At 46.3% G+C, this 23,476-nt stretch overlaps 1 non-coding gene across 1 annotated transcript; it reads right to left on the bottom strand.

Annotated features, from left to right (window-relative positions):
- Window positions 1–15,741: 15,741 nt before the first annotated feature.
- Window positions 15,742–15,813, bottom strand: TRNAC-GCA. Its single transcript has one exon. It is a non-coding gene; the product is annotated as a tRNA-Cys (tRNA).
- Between the last annotated feature and the right edge of the window lie 7,663 nt (window positions 15,814–23,476).

Here is a 23,476-nt window from a genome sequence, read left to right as displayed (position 1 = left end):
ACTTTAGAGCCCTCCCAGCGGAGCTGCAATGGTGGGTTGGACATGGAGACCCCAAAACTGCAGATCAGCTCGTAAACCTGGTGGAAAGGTTCCTGTCGACTGAGGACTACCTCCGTGATGTCCCTACCACACCATCACCTCCCCGGAGTGCCCGACCTGTGTCATCTGTGAGTAAGAGAGTTCCGGTTGTTGGGGGTGCGTGGAAGGGTGCAAGAGGAAATAAGGCTCTAGAGGTTGGGCGTGGGCATAAGACTGAGTCTCCTGGGCAGTCCGGACCCGGAGAGGTTTTCTCACCTAGAAGACCTGGGGCGACCCAGTGCTGGAGGTGCCGTGAGTGGGGACACATTGCTGCCTATTGCCCTCTGACCTCAGAGCCCATGGAGTGTGCCGGGAGCCGGAGACAGTCGCTGTATGCGGTGCCAGTGTGTGCGGCCTCCCCAGGACTAGAGACTGAGCCGCAGATGTGTACCCTGGTGATAAATGACTGCTCCGTCAGGGCTCTGTTGGACTCCAGTAGTCTGGTCACCTTAGTGCATGCCAGCTTCGTGGCTGGTAATTATGTGCCGGACAAAAGAGTAAGTGTGCTGTGCATCCATGGGGATGCAAAATCATACCCGGTGGCTTGCGTTAAGCTGGAGACTCCGGCTGGGACTGTATCCTATGAAGTCGGGGTCGTAAAAAGACTTATGCATGATATGATATTGGGCCGGGACTTCCCCTTGTTTTGGAAGTTGTGGGAGAAGAGAAACATTCCTGCAGAATCTGTGCCGTCTCCTTTAAATAATCATTGCTATGAGGGGCCCATTGAATCCAATGGTTTAAAGAAAAGACCATTGAAAACAATGGTGCTGATAAGGTGCAAAAGGAAGATGTCATGGTAACTGCAATGTTTGATGAATATGCAGGGTTATGTGACGAACCTGATAATGACACTTTTTCATTGCAGGTGTTAGCTGGTGAAGATGAAGCTTCCCCAACTGGGGAAAATGTGTTAGACTTAGGGGTGTCTCGGGGTAACTTTGGTACAGAGCAGTTGAGAGACCCCACTCTCATGAGTGCTTACGAAAATTTTACCGTGATAGATGGTGTACCACAGGTACCAGAAGCTGACCAGAAATTTCCGCATTTTGCCATGAATGGAAACCTGCTGCATCGAGTTAATAAATGCAACAATGAAATTGTGGAGCAGCTTCTGGTGCCAAAACCCTATAGACGTATGGTACTAGATCTTGCACATAACCACATACTTGAGGGTCATTTGAGTGTTAGCAAAACACAGGAGAGGGTATTACAAAGATTTTTATGGCCTGGAATATACAAGGAAGTGGAAATATACTGCGAGTCCTGCCCAACCTGCCAGATAAGTTCCCCGACCTCACATTTCCGGAGTCCCTTGGTGCCTCTTCCCATCATTGAGGTACCTTTTGAAAGAATTGCTATGGACTTTGTGGGTCCCATTGTTAAGTCAGCTAGGGGGCACCAGTATATCTTGGTTGTGTTGGACTATGCCACACGATACCCAGAAGCGGTACCCTTGCGAAACATGGCGTCCAAAAATATTGCCCGGGAATTATTTTTCATGTTCTCCCGCACGGGGATCCCTAAAGAAATTCTCACGGACCAGGGTACCCCCTTTATGTTGAAGGTCATGAAAGAGTTGTGCAAGTTATTCAAAATCACCCAGATACGTACCTCGGTGTACCACCCACAGACAGATGGGTTGGTCGAGAGGTTTAACAAGACGCTGAAACAAATGTTAAAAAAAGTAGTAGAAAAGGATGGTCGGGACTGGGACTGCCTCCTGCCATACCTTATGTTCTCTGTTAGGGAGGTGCCTCAGGCTTCTACAGGGTTCTCACCATTTGAGTTGCTATATGGCCGTCACCCGAGGGGTTTTCTCGATGTAGCTAAAGAAACCTGGGAGGCTGAGGCTACTCCCTATAAGAGCATCATTGAACATGTAGCTGACATGCAAGACAGGATAGCGACAGTAATGCTCATTGTTAAAGAACATTTGCAAAGAGCCCAGGAGGCTCAAAGCAAAATTTATAACAGGTCTGCCAAGGTAAGAGACTTTAATCCCGGGGACAGGGTCCTGATACTAGTTCCCACTGTAGAAAGTAAGTTTCTGGCAAAGTGGCAGGGTCCCTACGAGGTTGTGGAAAAAGTGGGCGAGGTGAACTATAAGGTGCACCAACCAGGAAGGAGAAAACCCTACCAGATTTACCACGTAAATCTGATTAAGCCATGGAAAGATCGGGAGTCATTGGTGGCCACACAGACCATGAGTAAGGAGGTGTCTCCACCAATTCCTCCGGTAAAAATGAGTGAGGCATTGTCAGTACCCCAGAAACAAGAAGTAAAGGAGTTTCTACAGAAAAATAGAGGAAGGTTTTCTGACCTACCAGGCCGTACCCACCTGATAGAACATTCCGTGAGAACTGAACCGCACAGTAAGGTGAATCTAAAGCCCTACAGGATACCAGAAGCACACAGAAAAGCAGTATCCTCTGAGGTCAGGCGCATGCTTGAGCTAGGGGTCATTGAGGAATCTACCAGTGAGTGGTCAAGCCCTATTGTCTTAATCCCGAAACCTAATGGGACTTGGAGATTTTGTAATGATTTCCGGAAGCTAAATGAGGTATCAAAGTTCGATGCGTACCCCATGCCCAGAGTAGACAAACTAATTGAGAGGCTTGGGAAAGCAAGGTACATCACGACCCTTGACCTTACAAAAGGGTATTGGCAGATACCATTATCAGATGATGCAAAAGAAAAGACGGCATTCTCCACTCCAGAGGGGCTGTTCCAGTACACAGTGATGCCGTTCGGGTTACATGGAGCCCCTGCTACATTTCAGAGGTTGATGGACCTGATCTTAAAGCCACATCGTGACTTTGCTGCCGCTTACCTTGATGATGTGGTCATTTTTTCATCTGATTGGAGAAGTCACCTCTGGAAGGTACAGGCCGTTATAGACTCCATTAGTGATGCTGGCCTAACCATAAACCCTGAGAAGTGTGCAGTGGGTCTAGAGGAAGCAAAATATCTGGGCTACATTATTGGTAAAGGGCTGGTTAAACCCCAGATCAATAAAGTAGAGGCGATACAAGACTGGCCTAGGCCCTTAACGAAGAAACAAGTCAGGGCCTTCCTTGGCATGACAGGGTACTACCGCCGATTCGTACCGAATTTTGCCTCGATGGCAACACCATTGACTGACTTAACGAAAGGCCCTAAGTCAGTAATGGTGAAGTGGACCCCAAAGGCAGAAAAGGCCTTTCAAAGCCTAAAGTCCGCTCTCTGTCAACAGCCGTTGCTCATTTTCCCGGATTTCAGAAAAGAGTTTCTGGTCCAGACTGATGCATCTGAGACAGGCTTGGGAGCGGTCCTGTCACAAGTGATAAATGGGGAGGAGCACCCAGTGATGTACCTAAGTAGGAAGTTGACCCCAGCAGAGAAAAATTATGCCATAGTGGAACGAGAGTGTCTAGCCATTAAATGGGCTCTGGAGTCACTTAAATATTACCTGCTGGGTAGGAAATTTCTGTTGGTAACAGATCACGCTCCTTTAACTTGGATGAAACAAAACAGGGAGAAAAACGCAAGAGTGACCAGGTGGTTTCTCTCCCTGAAAATTTTTAATTTCAAGGTTCAACATAGGCCGGGGAAATTACAGGGGAACGCAGATGCTTTGTCCAGGATACACTGCTTGTTGGCTAAAAATATCCAGACCTCCGGTCTGGAGAAGAGGGGGGGAATATGTGGTAAGGTGAACAGAAAAGTGTATGGTAAAGTCCTGGAAGGGGTGTATATCCCACCCAGCTTCCTCAACTGGGTGAGGTGAATAAAATCCAGGACAGGTTTTCCCCTAGCCTGAGGGATCCCCAGCTGAAGCCAGCTGGGATCATCAAGGGGAAATAAAGCACAGCCCAGGAGAGGAATGCCTGGAGAAAGCCTGGGAAGATGGCTGCGCTGCTGGCTAGAGAAGCCAAGTTCTCTGTGTGACCTGTGTTCAATAGGTGAGCTAGGATCTTCACTGTATTAGCCAGGGCCCAGACGGGCAGGTGTTTATTTCAGTTTGGTTTATGTTTTGTGGTGCTGGTCCTTTACCTTACCCAGTGAATTATAACTGGGATTGCATTGCCGGAGTGTGATAAATAAAGCAGCATTTGGACTTTAACCCTGTGGTCTGCAAGAGAATCTGTCATCGCCGCCCAGCCTGAGAGTGTAACCCCTTACACCACATACAGACGTTTTCTCTCAGTCCGAGCATTCTCATTTTATATACTAACCTTTTATGTGGTACAGTGTCAAATGCTTTGGAGAAGTCCAGATATACAACATCCATTGATTCGCCGCTGTCAAGTCTAGAACTTACCTCTTCATAGAAAATGATTAAATTAGTTTGACATGACCGATCCCTCATGAAGCCATGCTGATATGATGTTATTTGCTTGTTTTTATTGAGATCCTCCAAGATAGCATCTCTTAGAAAACAGTTTTCCCACGACAGATGTCAAACTTACCGACCTATAGTTTCCGGGGTCTGTTTTTGCACCCTTTTTGACTATTGGCACCACATTTGCTATGCGCCAATCCTGTGGAACACTCCCTGTCAGTATAGAGTCTGTAAATATCAGAAATAAGGGTCTGGCTATGACATTACTTAATTCTCTTAGGATACGGGGGTGTATGCCATCTGGACCTGGCGATTTGTCTATTTTAATCTTTTTAAGTCGCTGTTGTATTTCTTCTTGGGTCAGACAGGGCACTTTTAATGGGGAATTTACTTTTACATTCTGCATTTCATCTGACAGTTTATTTTCCTCAGTAAATACAGTGGAGAAAAAAATATTTAATAGCTTTGCTTTCTCCTTGCCGCTCTCTGCAACTCACCCGACATTGCTCTGTAAAGGGCCGACACCTTCAGATTTATACTTTTTACCATTTATATAATTGAAGAACATTTTAGGGTTAGTTTTGCTCTCTTTGGCAATTAATCTCTCGGTCTGTAGTTTGGCTGCTTTTATTTGTTTTTTACATATTCAATTTTTTTCCTTATAGTTTTTCAGTGCTTCCTCGCTACCCTCCTTTTTTAGTGATTTAAATGCTTTCATTTTGTAATTTATTGCCTTCTTTACAGTTCTATTTATCCACATTGGTTTCTTCTTTTCTTAACCTTTTATTCCCATAAGGTATGTACCTCTCACAATTAGATTTTAGTATGCTTTTAAAAATATCCCATTTTGTGGCTGTATTTGTCCCAGTTAGTTATGCCTATGGCCTGTCTTAGTTGGCTAAAGTTTGCTTTTTTGAAGTTTGATATTTTTGTTCCTCCCTGTAGAAACCCTCTTTTAAAGGATAATTGGAAGGTTATTACTTTATGGTCACTATTTCCCAGGTGTCCCCCAACCTGCACATCTGTTGTTCTGTCCGGTCTTGTTACGGCTGTATGTGAGCAACAAGAGTATACACAGTAAAAAGAGCTACTGACCGGACCCAAACTAGGGAGGATAAAGGGTGACCCCTGTCAGACCCTCAAAGCTCTCCCTATGCTGCTAAAGCACATGCCCGGATCCAAATGGCGGAACGAGGCATGCCCACGTACCTAAGACTGATGACCACTGTAACCCCTACAATAGTGGAAGGGGCACGTCTACCGGTGCCCTGCTCAGAATATGGAGGGAACCGTGGCCACCTCAGATCCAGTCAGAAAATAACCAGGTACACAACAATGTCTGCACACTTAGCTGAAGGAGCTGCAGCCGCAGAGAAGACGGATCCAAGGACAGCTGGCAATATCCGGAGTGCTTGCTGCAGCAGAACACAGGTCCAGTGAACTGATAGCTACAAGTGAAGATACTCAAGCAAGAGCTACAACTGAAATGAGAAATATAATCCACGCCCTACAATAGGAGGAGGGGTGATTTAAAGGCAGGGAAATCAACCGCAGGAGGAACAGCTGGGAGGAAGGAAACAGAAAGTAAAGACTTCATCACAGGGGCAGAGAAACAGAGCTGTGAGAACGTCCCAAAGCTCTGGTAGTGACAGTACCCCCCCCCTCTACGGGTGGACTCCGGACACCCAGGACCCACCTTCTCAGGATGAGCCCTATGAAATGCCCTGATGAGGCGAGTGGCTTTAATGTCCGACACCGGAACCCACATCCTCTCCTCAGGACCATAACCCTTCCAATGAACGAGGTACTGAAGAGAACCGCGGACAATGCGAGAGTCCACAATTCTGGAAACCTCAAACTCCAGATTGCCATCAACCAAAATCGGAGGAGGAGGCAAAGAGGAGGGTACCGTGGGCTGGACATATGGTTTTAAGAGAGATCTGTGAAATACATTATGTATCTTCCAAACCCGTGGAAGATCAAGACGGAAGGCAACAGGATTGATGACTGACAAGATTTTATAAGGCCCAATAAACTTGGGACCCAATTTCCAGGAGGGAACCTTCAGTTTAATATTTCTTGTAGACAACCACACCAGATCACCCACATTCAGGTCCGAACCAGGCACACGTCTCTTATCAGCCACACGCTTATACTTCTCACTCATCTTTTTAAGATTACTCTGAATCTTTTGCCAAATGGTAGACAAAGACGAGGAAAATCTCTCCTCCTCAGGTAAACCAGAAAGAGCCCCTCCCGAGAATGTCCCAAACTGCGGATGGAACCCATATGCACCAAAGAATGGTGACTTATCAGAAGATTCCTGACGACGGTTGTTCAGAGCAAACTCAGCAAGAGGGAGAAATGAACACCAATCCTCCTGGTTCTCTGCCACAAAACAGCGCAAATATGTCTCCAGATTCTGATTGAGGCGCTCAGTCTGACCATTCGACTGCGGGTGAAAAGCAGAAGAGAAGGACAGCCGAACCCCCAGGCGAGAACAGAAAGCCTTCCAGAACCTGGACACAAACTGCGTGCCTCTATCGGAAACAATATCAGAGGGAATGCCGTGCAATTTAACAATATGGTCGACAAAAGATTGCGCCAACGTTTTAGCATTGGGTAAACCAGGGAAAGGTACGAAATGAGCCATCTTGCTAAAACGGTCCACCACCACCAGGATCACCGACTTCCCTGAGGAACGAGGAAGATTCGTGATAAAGTCCATGGACAGGTGTGTCCAAGGACGGGAAGGTATGGGTAACGGGAGAAGGGAACCTGAAGGCCGTGAACGAGGGACCTTAGCGCGAGCGCACGTCTCACAAGCAGCCACAAAACCCTCCACCGACTTACGAAGAGCCGGCCACCAAAATCTCCGAGCAAAGAGATCTACCGTGGCTCTACTCCCGGGGTGACCAGCAAGAACCGTATCATGATGCTCCTTGAAGAGTTTGTGACGTAGCTCAGGAGGCACGAACAACTTCCCAGAAGGACAACGGGCAGGTGCCTCAGTCTGGGCAGCCTGGACCTCGGCCTCCAAATCGGAATATAGAGCAGAAACAACTACCCCCTCCGCCAAAATGGGACCCGGGTCCTCGGAGTTTCCTCCTCCTGGAAAACAGCGAGAGAGAGCATCAGCCTTCACATTTTTGATCCCAGGTCGGAATGTAACGACAAAATTGAATCTGGAGAAGAACAGAGACCATCTGGCCTGTCTCGGATTCATACGCCTGGCCGACTCCAAGTATGCCAGATTCTTATGGTCGGTAAAAACGGTGATAGGGTGCCTGGCCCCCTCCAACCAATGGCGCCATTCCTCGAAAGCCAACTTGATGGCCAACAACTCCCTATCTCCCACATCATAGTTTCTCTCTGCCGGGGAGAGTTTTTTAGAGAAAAAGGCACAGGGTCGCCATTTGGCAGGAGAAGGGCCCTGGGACAAAACTGCACCCACACCCACCTCGGAAGCATCCACCTCAACAATAAAAGGTAAGGAAACATCGGGATGCACCAAGACGGGAGCAGACGCAAAACTCTCTTTAATCTTAGAAAAGGCTGCAAGCGCCTCCTCCGACCAAGAGGAAAAATCCGCCCCCTTTTTGTCATGTCAGTAAGGGGTTTGACAACAGAGGAATAATTCAAAATGAACTTTCTGTAATAGTTCGCAAAACCCAGAAAGCGCATCAATGCCTTCTGATTCTCAGGAAGCTCCCACTCAAGTACAGCACGGACCTTCTCCGGATCCATGCGAAAACCAGAAGCAGAGAGGAGGAAACCCAGAAATTGAATCTCCGATACCATAAAAAGACATTTCTCCAGCTTGGCGTACAATTTATTTTCCCGCAGAATCTGCAGAACCTGAAAAAGATGATCCTGATGGGTCTGAACATCAGGGGAAAAAATCAAAATATCATCAAGATACACCAATACAAATTTCCCCATTAAATGGTAGAAAATACTATTAACAAAATGCTGAAAGACGGCCGGAGCATTCATCAGGCCGAAAGGCATAACGAGATTCTCGAAATGCCCGTCAGGGGTATTAAAGGCCGTTTTCCATTCATCCCCCTCTCTGACCCTGACCAGGTTGTACGCGCCTCTCAAATCCAATTTGGAAAACACCTTGGCCCCAACAATTTGGTTGAAGAGGTCCGGGATCAGAGGAAGGGGATAGGGATCGCGAATCGTGATACGGTTCAGCTCCCTAAAATCTAGGCAAGGTCTCAGAGAGCCATCTTTTTTTTTAACAAAAAAAAAACCCGCGGCCACAGGTGACTTTGAGGGACGAATATGCCCCTTATCGAGACTCTCGGAGATATAAGTTCGAATTGCGATTCTTTCCGGTTGTGAGAGATTGTAGAGGCGTGCTTTTGGCAGCTTGGCGCCGGGAATGAGGTTAATGGGACAGTCAAACTCCCGGTGAGGAGGTAGCTCCTGAACACCGCTCTCGGAAAACACGTCCGAGAAATCAGAGAGAAATGATGGCACAGTTTTAGTAGACACCTCTGCAAAAGTCGCTGTGAGACAATTCTCTCTACAAAAGTCACTCCACTCATTTATTTGCCTTCCTTGCCAATCAATAGTGGGGTTATGTCTAGTGAGCCAGGGTAACCCCAAAACTAGAGGAGAAGGCAATCCGTTAAGGACAAAACAAGATATATCCTCCACATGAGTGTCACCCACAGCTAGCCGGACATTGTGAACAATGCCCCTCAGAGATCTCTGTGAGAGTGAATAGCAAAAACAGGTATATCCTTTTCTAATGTGCAAACCTGAAAACCATGCATGGCTACAAATTGAGTGTTAATAAGATTGACGGCCGCTCCACTATCGACAAAAATCTCACAAGAAATGACTTTGCTCTCTAGCGCCACCCTGGCAGACAGGAGAAAACGGGAACTGCAGGTCAGAGGAAAAGCATCAATTCTTACATCAACTTTGCCCAAAGTAGCAGATGAAGCAGAATTTGATGATTTACCTTTTGAGGTTTTTCTCTTATTATCGCTCTTAGTACAGTTCAAGAATCTCCTAGACGGACAAACATTTGCCAAATGACCTATGCCCCCACAACAAAAACACACCATACTCTGAGGACTAAATCCTCTTTTATCAGGGGCAAGTCGACCTAGCTGCATGGGCTCCTCCTCAGAGGGGAGCGAGACAGGATGAGGCCCCTGCACACTGAATGAGTCCGCACCATTGCCCCTAGACTGACAATGGCTGGACAGAGAGGTCTTGTTTCTTTCTCTTAGACGCCTGTCAAGGCGTACCGCCAATGACATGGCAGATTCTAAGGACGTTGGTCTCTCATGGAAAGCAAACGCATCTTTCAATCTCTCTGAGAGACCATGACAGAACTGACTCCGGAGTGCAGCATCATTCCAACCTGAATCAGCTGCCCATCTCCGAAATTCAGAACAATAAAGCTCCGCAGACAGTATGTTCTGGCATAAAACACGTAAGTTAGATTCGGCCAGAGCAACACGATCCGGGTCATCATATATCTGCCCCAGGGCCACAAAAAATCTTTCCACGGATCGAAGGGAGGGATCCCCTGATGGCAGCGAAAAAGCCCAAGTCTGAGCATTACCCCTGAGCAGGGAGATGACAATCCTCACCCTCTGCTCCTCCTTACCAGAGGAGTGGGGACACAAGCAAAAATGGAGTTTGCATGCCTCTCTGAAGCGAACAAAATTCTCACTGCCCCCGGAGAACGTTTCCGGAAGTGAGACCTTTGGCTCGCAACAGACTCCATGAGCTGGAGCAGAGCCCAATGCTTGAAGCTGAGTCATAGATTGACGGAGATCCGCTACTTCCAAAGAAAGACCCTGCATGCGGTCAACCAGGCCAGAAAGCGAATCCATGTCAAAAAAGGACGGTTTTGGTGGATTATAATGTCACGGCTGTATGTGAGCAAAAAGAGTATACACAGTAAAAAGAGCTACTGACCGGACCCAAACTAGGGAGGATAAAGGGTGACCCCTGTCAGACCCTCAAAGCTCTCCCTATGCTGTTAAAGCACATGCCCGGATCCAAATGGCGGAACGAGGCATGCCCACGTACCTAAGACTGATGACCACTGTAACCCCTACAATAGTGGAAGGGGCACGGCCACCGGTGCCCTGCTCAGAATATGGAGGGAACCGTGGCCACCTCAGATCCAGTCAGAAAATAACCAGGTACACAACAATGTCTGCACACTTAGCTGAAGGAGCTGCAGCCGCAGAGAAGACGGATCCAAGGACAGCTGGCAATATCCGGAGTGCTTGCTGCAGCAGAACACAGGTCCAGTGAACTGATAGCTACAAGTGAAGATACTCAAGCAAGAGCTACAACTGAAATGAGAAATATAATCCACGCCCTACAATAGGAGGAGGGGTGATTTAAAGGCAGGGAAATCAACCGCAGGAGGAACAGCTGGGAGGAAGGAAACAGAAAGTAAAGACTTCATCACAGGGGTGGAGAAACAGAGCTGTGAGAACGTCCCAAAGCTCTGGTAGTGACAGGTCTATTGGTTAATACTAAGTCCAGTATGGCCGTCCCTCTAGTCGGGTCCTGAACCAGTTGGGAAAGGTAATTGTTTTTGGTTATTGCCAAGAACCTGTTTCCATTATAAGATGTACCGCTTTCAGTCTCCCAGTCTATATCTGGGTATTTGAAGTCCCCCATAATAACCACCTCATTATGATTTCCCGCCATGTCTATCTCGTTTAGCAGTAGATTTTCTGTGGACTCTAGTATATTAGGTGGTTTATAATAAACTCCTATTAGTAATTTATTATTATTTTTGCCTCCATGTATTTCTACCCACAGTGACTCCACAGTTCATGTCGCTCACTTATATCTTCTCGCACTATGGGCTTTAGACAAGACTTTACATAAAGGCAGACCCCTCCCCTTCTCCGGTTTTGACGATCCTTTCTAAACAGACTGTAACCTTGTACATTAACTGCCCAGTCAAAGCTATCATCCAGCCATGTCTCAGTTATTCCCGCTATGACATAGTGCTCTTCACACATCACTAATTTCAGTTCACCAGTTTTATTAGTCAGGCTTCTGGCATTAGTATACATACAATTAAGAGGTTTATGTATTTTTTGTATCCTACACCTTTCCTTCTAAACTGTTCTAGTCCCTTCTTCCATTCCTCCCCCAGTCCCACTACCTTGCCCCCGGTCTCTATCTGCCCGATGTTCCTATCCTATAACATAATTACCCTCCCCCGATTCCAACAGGTGGAAACTTAACATATTAGCATCTGTTAGGGGGTGCCGTTATGCTGCTGCAGCTCAAGGAGGGTGTGCTTTGCAGTGTAAGAGTGGCAGAAGTGCATGCAAAGCTTCTTGCCCATTTTTAGGATGTTTTGCAGATGGGTGGAAGACTTCAGGAACCTCTTGTCAACCAGATTGAACACGTGTGCCATGCAGTGCACATGGCTCAGCCTTCCTTGATGCAGCGCCGACACCATGTTCTTCCCATTGTCGGACACCATCGTTTTGATTTTCAGTTGTCGCGGAGAAAGCCAGAATTTGAATCACACAGAGCAGTTCCTCCCTTGTGTAACTCCGTTCGCCAAGGCAAATGGGATGCAGAACAGCATGACACTGCCGTGCCCTGCACATTTGGTATGCTGGAGGAGCATTGTGCAATGTCCCTGCAGTGGAGGCTGAGGACATGGTGGTGAATGAGGAGGCAGAGGCGGACATTGTCGCAGGACCAACGGCGTGACAATGTAGAGGCGGAAGCTGCATCACCCGGCCAAGTTGCTGATGTGGCTGTGCAGGAACCAGACTTTAAAATAAAGGAAATTGTGTTATTCTCTCATGCTAGATCTTTAGCTGCAGTACCAAAAAGGAAGGTAGGTCCTCACTTCCTATAAAACATGTAAAAAGTGTATATATATACAGTACAGACCAAAAGTTTGGACACACCTTCTCATTCAAAGAGTTTTCTTTATTTTCATGACTATGAAAGCATCAAAACTATGAATTAACACATGTGGAATTACTGTATATACATAACAAACAAGTGTGAAACTACTGAAAATATGTCATATTCTAGGTTCTTTGATTACTGCTTTGCACACTCTTGGCATTCTCTTGATGAGCTTCAAGAGGTAGTCCCCTGAAATGGTCTTCCAACAGTCTTAAAGGAGTTCCCAGAGATGCTGAGCACTTGTTGGCCCTTTTGCCTTCACTCTGCGGTCCAGCTCACCCCAACCCATCTCGATTGGGATCAGGTCCGGTGACTGTGGAGGCCAGGTCATCTGGCGCAGCACCCCATCACTCTCCTTCATGGTCAAATAGCCCTTACTTTCAAAGTTTTCCCAATTTTTCGGCTGACTAACTGACCTTCATTTCTTAAAGTAATGATGGCCACTCGTTTTTCTTTACTTAGCTGCTTTTTTCTTGCCATAATACAAATTCTAACAGTCTATTCAGTAGGACTATCAGCTGTGTATCCACCTGACTTCTCCTCAACGCAACTGATGGTCCCAACCCCATTTATAAGGCAAGAAATCCCACTTATAAAACCTGACAGGGCACACCTGTGAAGTGAAAACCATTTCACGGGACTATCTCTTGAAGCTCATCAAGAGAATGCCAAGAGTATGCAAAGCAGTAATAAAAGTAAAAGGTGGCTACTTTGAAGAACCTAGAATATTACATATTTTCAGTTGTTTCACACTTGTTTGTTATGTATATAATTCCACATGTGCTAATTCATAGTTTTGATGCCTTCAGTGTGAATCTACAATTTTCATAGTCATGAAAATAAAGAAAACTCTTTGAATGAGAAGGTGTGTCCAAACTTTTGGTCTGTACTGTAATATATATATATATATATATATATAATATTTTTTTTTTTTTATTGGTCCACGCTGAAACAACTTTGATAGAAGATTGCACAAAAACTACAGATTTTTCAGGTGACAGTTCCACTTGATTTCCTTTCTCTAACTCCTCAGACTCTGAACCAACCAGCAACGAGCATATTCATCATTCCTCCCCAGTATATAAATCAGCCGGCAGAAAATGTTTGCGTATGTTCCGTAGCAGACCCGTAGGTAAAAGCATTCAGTATACTTTATTATACTCACAGAGTTTTGCTTTTACAACAATGCAAATACAATAAAAAAAAACTGCCCAACCCGGGTTTCCCTCCTGCTTCATCTGGGGTGTCTCGGTTTCAGTTATTTTGGGAGGGTTTTATAGCCACATCATAAAGACACATGACTTACACACATTTAGCGTCTCAATTTCGTTAATTTATAGCCGCATCACATTATAAGGTTTTATAACCGCATTACAAAATCACATAAATTATACACATTTTGCATCTTTTCAGACTCATTCTTTACAAAAAAGGATATATATATATATATATATATATATATATATATATATATATATATATATATCTCTTTCACATTTATTCTCTTATATCTTTACACTAAAAACTACTAAAAATCACAATTATAAACCAATGAGAGAATATTTTAAACCATAAACTTTAATTTCATTATATCTAATAATTAAAAAACCTTTTTCCTATGGTAATCTTCTCTATATTTATCCTAAAATTCTTAAAAACGTATCTAAAAAAAATTCTATCTCATATATCTTTGCCGCGAATAAGCTCTGGAACTTCAATTATTTTTCAGTACTATACACAGAAGCAACTATCATTATATCCATGGTCCTCATTAAAAACAAATGCGCTACAACTGAGCTCTACCCCCAAACTCTGACTTTTTATGCAAGCTAAAGGTCAGAGTTTTTAGGTGTAGCTTAGTCATCTTTAAATATACTTAAATGGGTTGTCTCACTTAAGCAAGTGGCATTTAACATGTCAAAATTCATGAAACCACCTTTCTATTTTCATTAGGAAATCATGATTTCCCAAAGAGTTTTCCCTTTTTAATCCAAAAATATGTAGTAGACTTACAAAGGCACAGCTCAGAGCACGGTCACACAATCTTTAAATTTGAGTTTTGCCACTTTCATACAGTTAGTATTTGGTCAGTATTTCTGTTTTCAAAATCTATTTATTGTTTTCAAAGTAAGATAGAACAAACAGCGCAAAAGAGGAAATAAACTCATTGTGTCAGTGCATGTTTTGCACCCACTCCTGATTTGGGCTTGCAAATACTGTTTAAAGGAAACCTGTCACCTGGATTTAGTGCATAGAGCTGGGGACATGGGCTGCTAGATGGCCACTAGCACATCTGCAATACCCAGTCCCCAAAGCTCTCTGCGCTTTTATTGTGTTAAAAAACTTTTTTGATCAATATGCAAATGACCTGATATGAGTCCTGTATTCGGAGATTAGTCAAGCGGAAAGGAGCCCAGCACCGCCCCCCGTCCTCCAAATCTCCTCCTTGCTGGCTGACGTCACAAAGCTGGAGCGCCGAAATCTCGTGATGCGCGAGCTAGCGCATGCGCAGTGTCGGCCTCATGTAAATTCCCTGTGCTGGCATCAGCACAGGGAACGAACTACGCATGCCAGCACAGGAAACCATATTTCTATTTTCATTAGGAAATCAGTATTTCCCAAAGAGTTTTCCCTTTTTACTCCAAAAATATGGTGATGTTGGGAGATGAGAAGGAGCCGGTGTCTCTTGGATAAGCCTTAGGACACTGGTTTATTGCAAAATCTATGAAGGGACAATAGTCAGTATTTCTTATAAATATTTATAAGCCAAAACTGAGGGGTGTAACAAAGAGGAAAATGTGTCATGCTAAGATTTGAAATGATTCATTTCCATGTTTTGCACCCACTCCTGGTTTGGGCTTGCAAATACTGTTGAAAAAAAATAGTGTCCTAACACTGATGGCCTGAAAGAGGCCTTTTAAGGCTCCATTCACACGTCCGCAATGTGTTTTGCGGATACACGGAGTCACGCATTTTGCGGACCGCACATTGCCGACATAATAGAATATGCCTGTTCTTGTCCGCAATTGCAGACAAGAATAGGACATGTTCTATTTTTTTGCGGAAACGAAAGCACGGATGCGGAAGTGCGGATCCGCAAATGTGGATGCGGACAGCACATTCCGTCCCCATAGAGAATGACTGGGTCCGCATTTTGCGGAAAGGATGCGGACACATTTTGCGGATGTGTGAATGGAGCCTAACCATGTGTGAATTCTCTAATCTCCTCCAGTTTCATCATAAAATGCTAAAGATTGTTAATTTCAAATACCTCTAAGAGTATCACAAATATACACTTTCTAATATAGTGACACCTTATTTAACGCTGACATTCTGTGATTTCTTATTCCCTATGATTAATTGGTTACAAATAACTAGTTTAGTTCTTGAGTCAAAACTATGCAAGGGGGCACTCGGATTTGAACCAAGGACCTCTTGATCTGCAGTCAAATCCTCTACCACTGAGCTATACCCCCAAATTCTGCCTTCTTATGCAAGCTAAAAGTCAGAGTATTTAGGTGTAGCTTTGTCTTTCTTTAAATATGCTTAAAGGGGGTTGTCTCCCTTTAGCAAGTGGCATTTAACATGTCAAAATTCATGAAACCATATTTCTATTTTCATTAGGAAGACTATACTATATTAGGTGCCCAGAGGGGCGTTTTTTTCAGTCTCCGGTGCCCAGTGACGCCCCCCTGCAGTACCCAGTGACACCTCCTGATCATTAAAACACCTCCCACAGTCCGGCAAACGGTTCTGCCCCTCCGTACGTAATAATCTACCTTTATAGATATGCCCCGTCCTCCTTCCTGTCTGCGGACAGAAAACTCGCGCAGGCACAGTATCGCCTGCAGCCTGCGCGATCATCAACGTCCTGAGGGCAACAGCGTTTAGATCACATTACTGGGCTCGGCGCATGCCCAGTGAGACTTTTGACGCTGTTGCCCTTAGGAGGTTGATGATCGCGCAGGCCGCAGGCGTTACTGCGCCTGCGCGAGTTTTCTGGCCGCAGACAGGAAGGAGGACGGGGCATATCTATAAGGTAGACTATGACGTGTGGAGGGGGCAGAACCATTTGCCGGGCTGTAGGAGGTGTTTTGATGATCAGGAGGCGTCACTGGGCACTGCAGGGGGGCGTCACTGGGCACCGAAGACTGAAAAAAACGCCCCTCTGGGCACCTTGCACCCTAATTAGCATTACATAAAAATCACTTTTGTAACAAAACTACCAAACGAAAATAAGTAAAAAGAAGAGTCCTGGAAATAAGGTTCTTTAGTCAACATAGCGATGGTGCCAGCTTAAAATCGTAAAAGGAGGTGACAGAATCCCTTTAAAGGGGGTTGACTCCCTTTAGCAAGTGGCATTTAACATGTTAAAATTCATGAAACCATATTTCTATTTTCATTAGGAAATCATGATTTCCCAAAGAGTTTTCCCTTTTTACTCCAAAAATATGGTGATGTTGGGAGATGAGGGGGGAGCCGCTGTCTCCTGGATAAGCCCTAGGAAACTGGTTTATTGGAATATCTATGAAGGGACAATAGTCAGTATTTCTTATGAATATTTTTAAGCCAAAACTGAGGGGTGTAACAAAGAGGAAAATGTGTCGTGCTAAGATTTGAAATTATTCATTTCCATGTTTTGCACCCTCTCCTGGTCTGTGCTTGCAAATACTGCTGATAAAAATAGTGTCCAAACACTGATGGCCTGAATGAGGCCTTTTAACCATGTGTGAATTCTCTAATCTCCTCCAATTTCATCATAAAATGCAAAAGATTGTTCATATCAAATACATCTAAGAATATCACAAATATACACTTTCTAATATAGTGACACATTATTTAACGCTGACATTCTGTGATTTCTTATTCCCTATGATTAATTGGTTACAAATTACTAGTTTAGTTCTTGAGTAGGAATGAATACCGAATTTTGGGGTGTCTGTGACACGGACCCGAACATTTTCGTAAAAGTCTGGGTTCGGGTTCGGTGTTCGGCGCTTTCTTGGCGCTTTTTGAAAGGCTGCAAAGCAGCCAATCAACAAGCGTCATACTACTTGCCCCAAGAGGCCATCACAGCCTTGCCTACTATTGGCATGGCTGCGATTGGCCATTGAGGCATGTGACCCAGCCTCTATATAAGTTTGGGTCACGTAGCGCTGCCCGTCACTCTGCTGATTCAAGCATAGGGAGAGGTTGCTGCTGCGAAGTTAGGGCGAGATTAGGCAGATTAACTCCTCCAAAAGACTTAATTCAGTGATCGATCTCCAGCTGTGGATCATTAAAGTGCTAATATTGAATTGCTCACTTTTTTTAGGCTGCCCAGAGCGTTTTTATATCACTTTTTTCTGGGGTGATCGGCGGCCAATTTGTGGCTTGTGGTGCGCCAGCACAAGCTACCACCAAGTGCTTTTAACCATCAATAGTGTGGTTATTTTTTGCCATATCCTACATCAGCTGCAGGCTGAGCCTGTGTCACCGAAGTGCATTTAACCATCAACAGTGTGGTTATTTTTTGGCCACATACTACATCAGGTGCAGGCTGAGCCTGTGTCACCCAAGTGCATTTAACCATCAACAGTGTGGTTAATTTTTGGCCATATACTACATCAGGTGCAGGCTGAGCCTGTGTCACCCAAGTGCATTTAACCATCAATAGTGTGGTTATTTTTTGGCCATATACTACATCAGGGGCAAGTTGAGCCTGTCACCCAGTGCCTAAAAAATAGACCTGACATTTATATTCCTCCAAATCAGTACTGTTTTAGCTGGTCAAGTTATTTGTAGTGACCGTAGAAGCACAGTTTTTGTTCTGGGTTGAAAAACTATTCCCAAATTTGCCATTCTCAAAATTAGTGGTTTCTGCTATATCAGGCCTACTTTAAATCTATCCCAAAAAGGATATCTTAGATTCAAGGTGCTGATAGTGTCATTCTGAAAAACTTAACACACACGCTACCGTGCAGATACAAGTCTAATTCTGTGATTAAAGGTATATCTGTCACACAGCGCAAAAAAAATAGGCCTCACATTTCTATTCCTCCAAATCAGTACAGTTTTAGCTGGTCAAGTTATATTTAGTGACCGTAAAAGCACAGTTTTTGTTCTGGGTTGAAAAACTATTCCCAAATTTGCCATTCTCAAAATAAGTAGTTTCTGCTATATCAGGCCTACTTTAAATCTATCCCAAAAAGGATATCTTAGATTCAAGGTGCTGATAGTGTCATTCAGAAAAACTTAACACACACGCTACCGTGCAGATACAAGTCTAATTCTGTGATTAAAGGTATATCTGTCACACAGCGCGTAAAAAATAGGCCTGACATTTCTATTCCTCCAAATCAGTACAGTTTTAGCTGGTCAAATTATTTGTAGTGACCGTAAAAGCACAGTTTTTGTTCTGGGTTGAAAAACTATTCCCAAATTTGCCATTCTCAAAATAAGTAGTTTCTGCTATATCAGGCCTACTTTAAATCTATCCCAAAAAGGATATCTTGAATTCAAGGTGCTGATAGTGTCATTCAGAAAAACTTAACACACACGCTACCGTGCAGATACAAGTCTAATTCTGTGATTAAAGGTATATCTGTCACACAGCGCGAAAAAAATAGGCCTCACATTTCTATTCAACCAAATCTGTACTGTTTTAGCTGGTCAAATTATTTGTAGTGACCGTAAAAGCACAGTTTTTGTTCTGGGTTGAAAAACTATTCCCAAATTTGCCATTCTCAAAATTGTGGTGAACGGGAACAATGAGGAAAACATTAATTAAGGGACGCGGACGTGGACGTGGACATGGACATGGTCGTGGTGGTGTTAGTGGACCCTCTGGTGCTGGGAGAGGACGTGGCTGTTCTGCCACAGCCACACGTCCTAGTGAACCAACTACCTTAGGTCCCAGTAGCCAGCAGAATTTACAGCGATATTTGGTGGGGCCCAATGCCGTTCTAAGGATGGTAAGGCCTGAGCAGGTACAGGCATTAGTCAATTGGGTGGCCAACAGTGGATCCAGCACGTTCACATTATCTCCCACCCAGTCTTCTGCAGAAAGCGCACAGATGGCGCATGAAAACCAAGCCCATCAGTCTGTCACATCACCCCCATGCATATCAGGGAAACCTTCTGAGCCTCAAGTTATGCAGCAGTCTCTTATGCTGTTTGAAGACTCTGCTGCCAGGGTTTCCCAAGGGCATCCACCTAGCTCTTCACCAGGGGTGGAAGACATAGAATGCACTAACGCACAACCACTTATGTTTCCTGATGATGAGGACATGGGAATACCACCTCAGCACGTCTCTGATGATGACGAAACACAGGTGCCAACTGCTGCGTCTTTCTGCAGTGTGCAGACTGAACAGGAGGTCAGGGAGGAAGACTGGGTGGAAGACGATGCAGGGGACGATGAGGTCCTAGACCCCACATGGAATGAAGGTCGTGCCACTGACTTTCAGAATTCGGAGGAAGAGGCAGTGGTGAGACCGAGCCAACAGAGTAGCAAAAGACAAAGAGGGAGCAGTGGGCAAAATCAGAACACCCGCCGCCAAGAGACTCCGCCTGCTACTGACCGCCGCCATCTGGGACCGAGCACCCCAATGGCAGCTTCAAGGAGTTCCCTGGCATGGCACTTCTTTAAACAATGTGTTGACGACAAGACCCGAGTGGTTTGCACGCTGTGCCATCAGAGCCTGAAGCGAGGCATTAACGTTCTGAACCTTAGCACAACCTGCATGACCAGGCACCTGCATGCAAAGCATGAACTGCAGTGGAGTAAACACCTTAAAAACAAGGAAGTCACTCAGGCTCCCCCTGCTACCTCTTCTGCTGCTGCCGCCTCGGCCTCTTCTGCTGCTGCAGCCTCGGCCTCTTCCTCCGCCTCTGGAGGAACGTTGGCACCTGCCGCCCAGCAAACATGGGATGTACCACCAACAACACCACCTGCGTCACCAAGCATCTCAACCATGTCACACGGCAGCGTTCAGCTCTCCATCTCACAAACATTTGAGAGAAAGCGTAAATTCCCACCTAGCCACCCTCGATCCCTGGCCCTGAATGCCAGCATTTTTAAACTACTGGCCTATGATATGCTGTCATTTAGGCTGGTGGACACAGACAGCTTCAAACAGCTCATGTCGCTTGCTGTCCCACAGTATGTTGTTCCCAGCCGCCACTACTTCTCCAAGAGAGCCGTGCCTTCCCTGCACAACCAAGTGTCCGATAAAATCAAGTGTGCACTGCGCAACGCCATCTGTGGCAATGTCCACCTAACCACAGATACGTGGACCAGTAAGCACGGCCAGGGACGCTATATCTCTCTAACTGCACACTGGGTAAATGTAGTGGCGGCTGGGCCCCAGGCGGAGAGCTGTTTGGCGCACGTCCTTCCGCCGCCAAGGATCGCAGGGCAACATTCTTTGCCTCCTGTCTCCTCCTCCTCCTACTCAGCTTCCTCCTCCTCTTCTTCCATCTGCTCATCCAGTCAGCCACACACCTTCACGACCAACTTCAGCAAAGCCCGGGTTAAACGTCAGCAGGCCGTTCTGAAACTCATATGTTTGGGGGACAGGCCCCACACCGCACAGGAGTTGTGGCGGGGTATAGAACAACAGACCGACGAGTGGTTGCTGCCGGTGAGCCTCAAGCCCGGCCTGGTGGTGTGCGATAATGGGCGAAATCTCGTTGCAGCTCTGGGACTAGCCGGTTTGACGCACATCCCTTGCCTGGCGCATGTGCTGAATTTGGTGGTGCAGAAGCTCATTCGCAAATACCCCGACATGTCAGAGCTGCTGCATAAAGTGAGGGCCGTCTGTTCGCGCTTCCGGCGTTCACACCCTGCCGCTGCTCGCCTGTCTGCGCTACAGCGTAACTTCGGCCTCCCCGGTCACCGCCTCATATGCGACGTGCCCACCAGGTGGAACTCCACCTTGCACATGCTGGACAGACTGTGCGAGCAGCAGCAGGCCATAATGGAGTTTCAGCTGCAGCATGCACGGGTCAGTCGCACTGCGGAACAGCACCACTTCACCACCAATGACTGGGCCTCCATGCGAGACCTGTGTGCCCTGTTGCGCTGTTTCGAGTACTCCACCAACATGGCCAGTGGCGATGACGCCGTTATCAGCGTTACAATACCACTTCTATGTCTCCTTGAGAAAACACTTAGGGCGATGATGGAAGAGGAGGTGGCCCAGGAGGAAGAGGAGGAACTTCTCAGGCCAGGCACTTTCAGGCCAGTCTCTTCGAAGTGACTCAGAGGGAGGTTTTTTGCAACACCAGAGGCCAGGTACAAATGTGGCCAGACAGGGCCCACTACTGGAGGACGAGGAGGACGAGGATGAGGAGGAGGTGGAGGAGGATGAGGATGAAGCATGTTGACAGCGGGGTGGCACCCAAAGCAGCTCGGGCCCATCACTGGTGCGTGGCTGGGGGGAAACACAGGATGATGACGATACGCCTCCCACAGAGGACAGCTTGTCCTTACCACTTGGCAGCCTGGCACACATGAGCGACTACATGCTGCAGTGCCTGCGCAACGACAGCAGAGTTGCCCACATTTTAACGTGTGCGGACTACTGGGTTGCCACCCTGCTGGATCCCCGGTACAAAGACAATGTGCCCAACTTACTTCCTACACTGGAGCGTGATAGGAAGATGCGCGAGTACAAGCGCACGTTGGTAGACGCGCTACTGAGAGCATTCCCAAATGTCACAGGGGAACCAGTGGAAGCCCAAGGCGAAGGCAGAGGAGGAGCAAGAGGTCGCCAACGCAGCTGTGTCACGGCCAGCTCCTCTGAGGGCAGGGTTAGCATGGCAGAGATGTGGAAAAGTTTTGTCACCACGCCACAGCTAACTGCACCACCACCTGATACGGAACGTGTTAGCAGGAGGCAACATTTCACTAACATGGTGGAACAGTACCTGTGCACACCCCTCCACGTACTGACTGATGGTTCGGCCCCATTCAACTTCTGGGTCTCCAAATTCTCCACGTGGCCAGAGCTAACCTTTTATGCCTTGGAGGTGCTGGCCTGCCCGGCGGCCAGCGTTTTATCTGAACGTGTATTCAGCACGACAGGGGGCGTCATTACAGACAAACGCAGCCGCCTGTCTACAGCCAATGTGGACAAGCTGACGTTCATAAAAATGAACCAGGCATGGATCCCACAGGACCTGTCCATCCCTTGTGCAGATTAGACATTAACTACCTCCCCTTAACAATATATTATTGTACTCCAGGGCACTTCCTCATTCAATCCTATTTTTATTTTCATTTTACCATTATATTGCGGGGCAACCCAAAGTTGAATGAACCTCTCCTCTGTCTGGGTGCCGGGGCCTAAATATGTGACAGTGGCCTGTTCCAGTAGTGGGTGACGTGAAGCCTGATTCTCGGCTATAACATTAAGACTGATTCTATGCTGACATGAAGCCAGATTCTCTGTTACGGGACCTCTCTCCTCTGCCTGGGTGCCTGGGCCTAAATATGTGACAGTGGCCTGTTCCAGTGGTGGGTGACGTGAAGCCTGATTCTCTGCTATGACATGAAGACTGATTCTCTGCTGACATGAAGCCTGAATCTCTGTGACGGGACCTCTCTCCTCTGTCTGGGTGCCAGGGCCTAAATGTGTGACAGTGGCCTCTTCCAGTGGTGGGTGTCGTGAATCCTGATTCTCTGCTATGACATGAAGACTGATTCTGTGCTGACATGAAGCCAGATTCTCTGTTACGGGACCTCTCTCCTCTGCCTGGGTGCCTGGGCCTAAATATGTGACAGTGGCCTCTTCCAGTGGTGGGTGACGTGAAGCCTGATTCTCTGCTATGACATAGAGACTGATTCTGTGCTGACATGAAGCCAGATTCTCTGTTACGGGACCTCTCTCTTCTGTCTGTGTGCCAGGGCCTAAATGTGTGACAGTGGCCTCTTCCAGTGGTCGGTGACGTGGAGCCTGATTCTCTGCTATGACATGAAGACTGATTCTGTGCTGACATGAAGCCAGATTCTCTGTTACGGGACCTTTCTCCTCTGTCTGGGTGCAGGGCCCTAAATATGTGACAGTGGCCTCTTCCAGTGGTGGGTGACGTGAAGCCTGATTCTCTGCTATGACATGAAGACTGATTCTGTGCTGACATGAAGCCAGATTCTCT

This window comes from Bufo bufo, chromosome 2, assembly GCF_905171765.1.
Source record: "Bufo bufo chromosome 2, aBufBuf1.1, whole genome shotgun sequence".
NCBI classification, from domain to species: Eukaryota; Metazoa; Chordata; class Amphibia; order Anura; family Bufonidae; genus Bufo; species Bufo bufo.
Note: the sequence above shows the minus strand (reverse complement) of the source record. Positions and strands in the feature narration are given on the sequence as shown.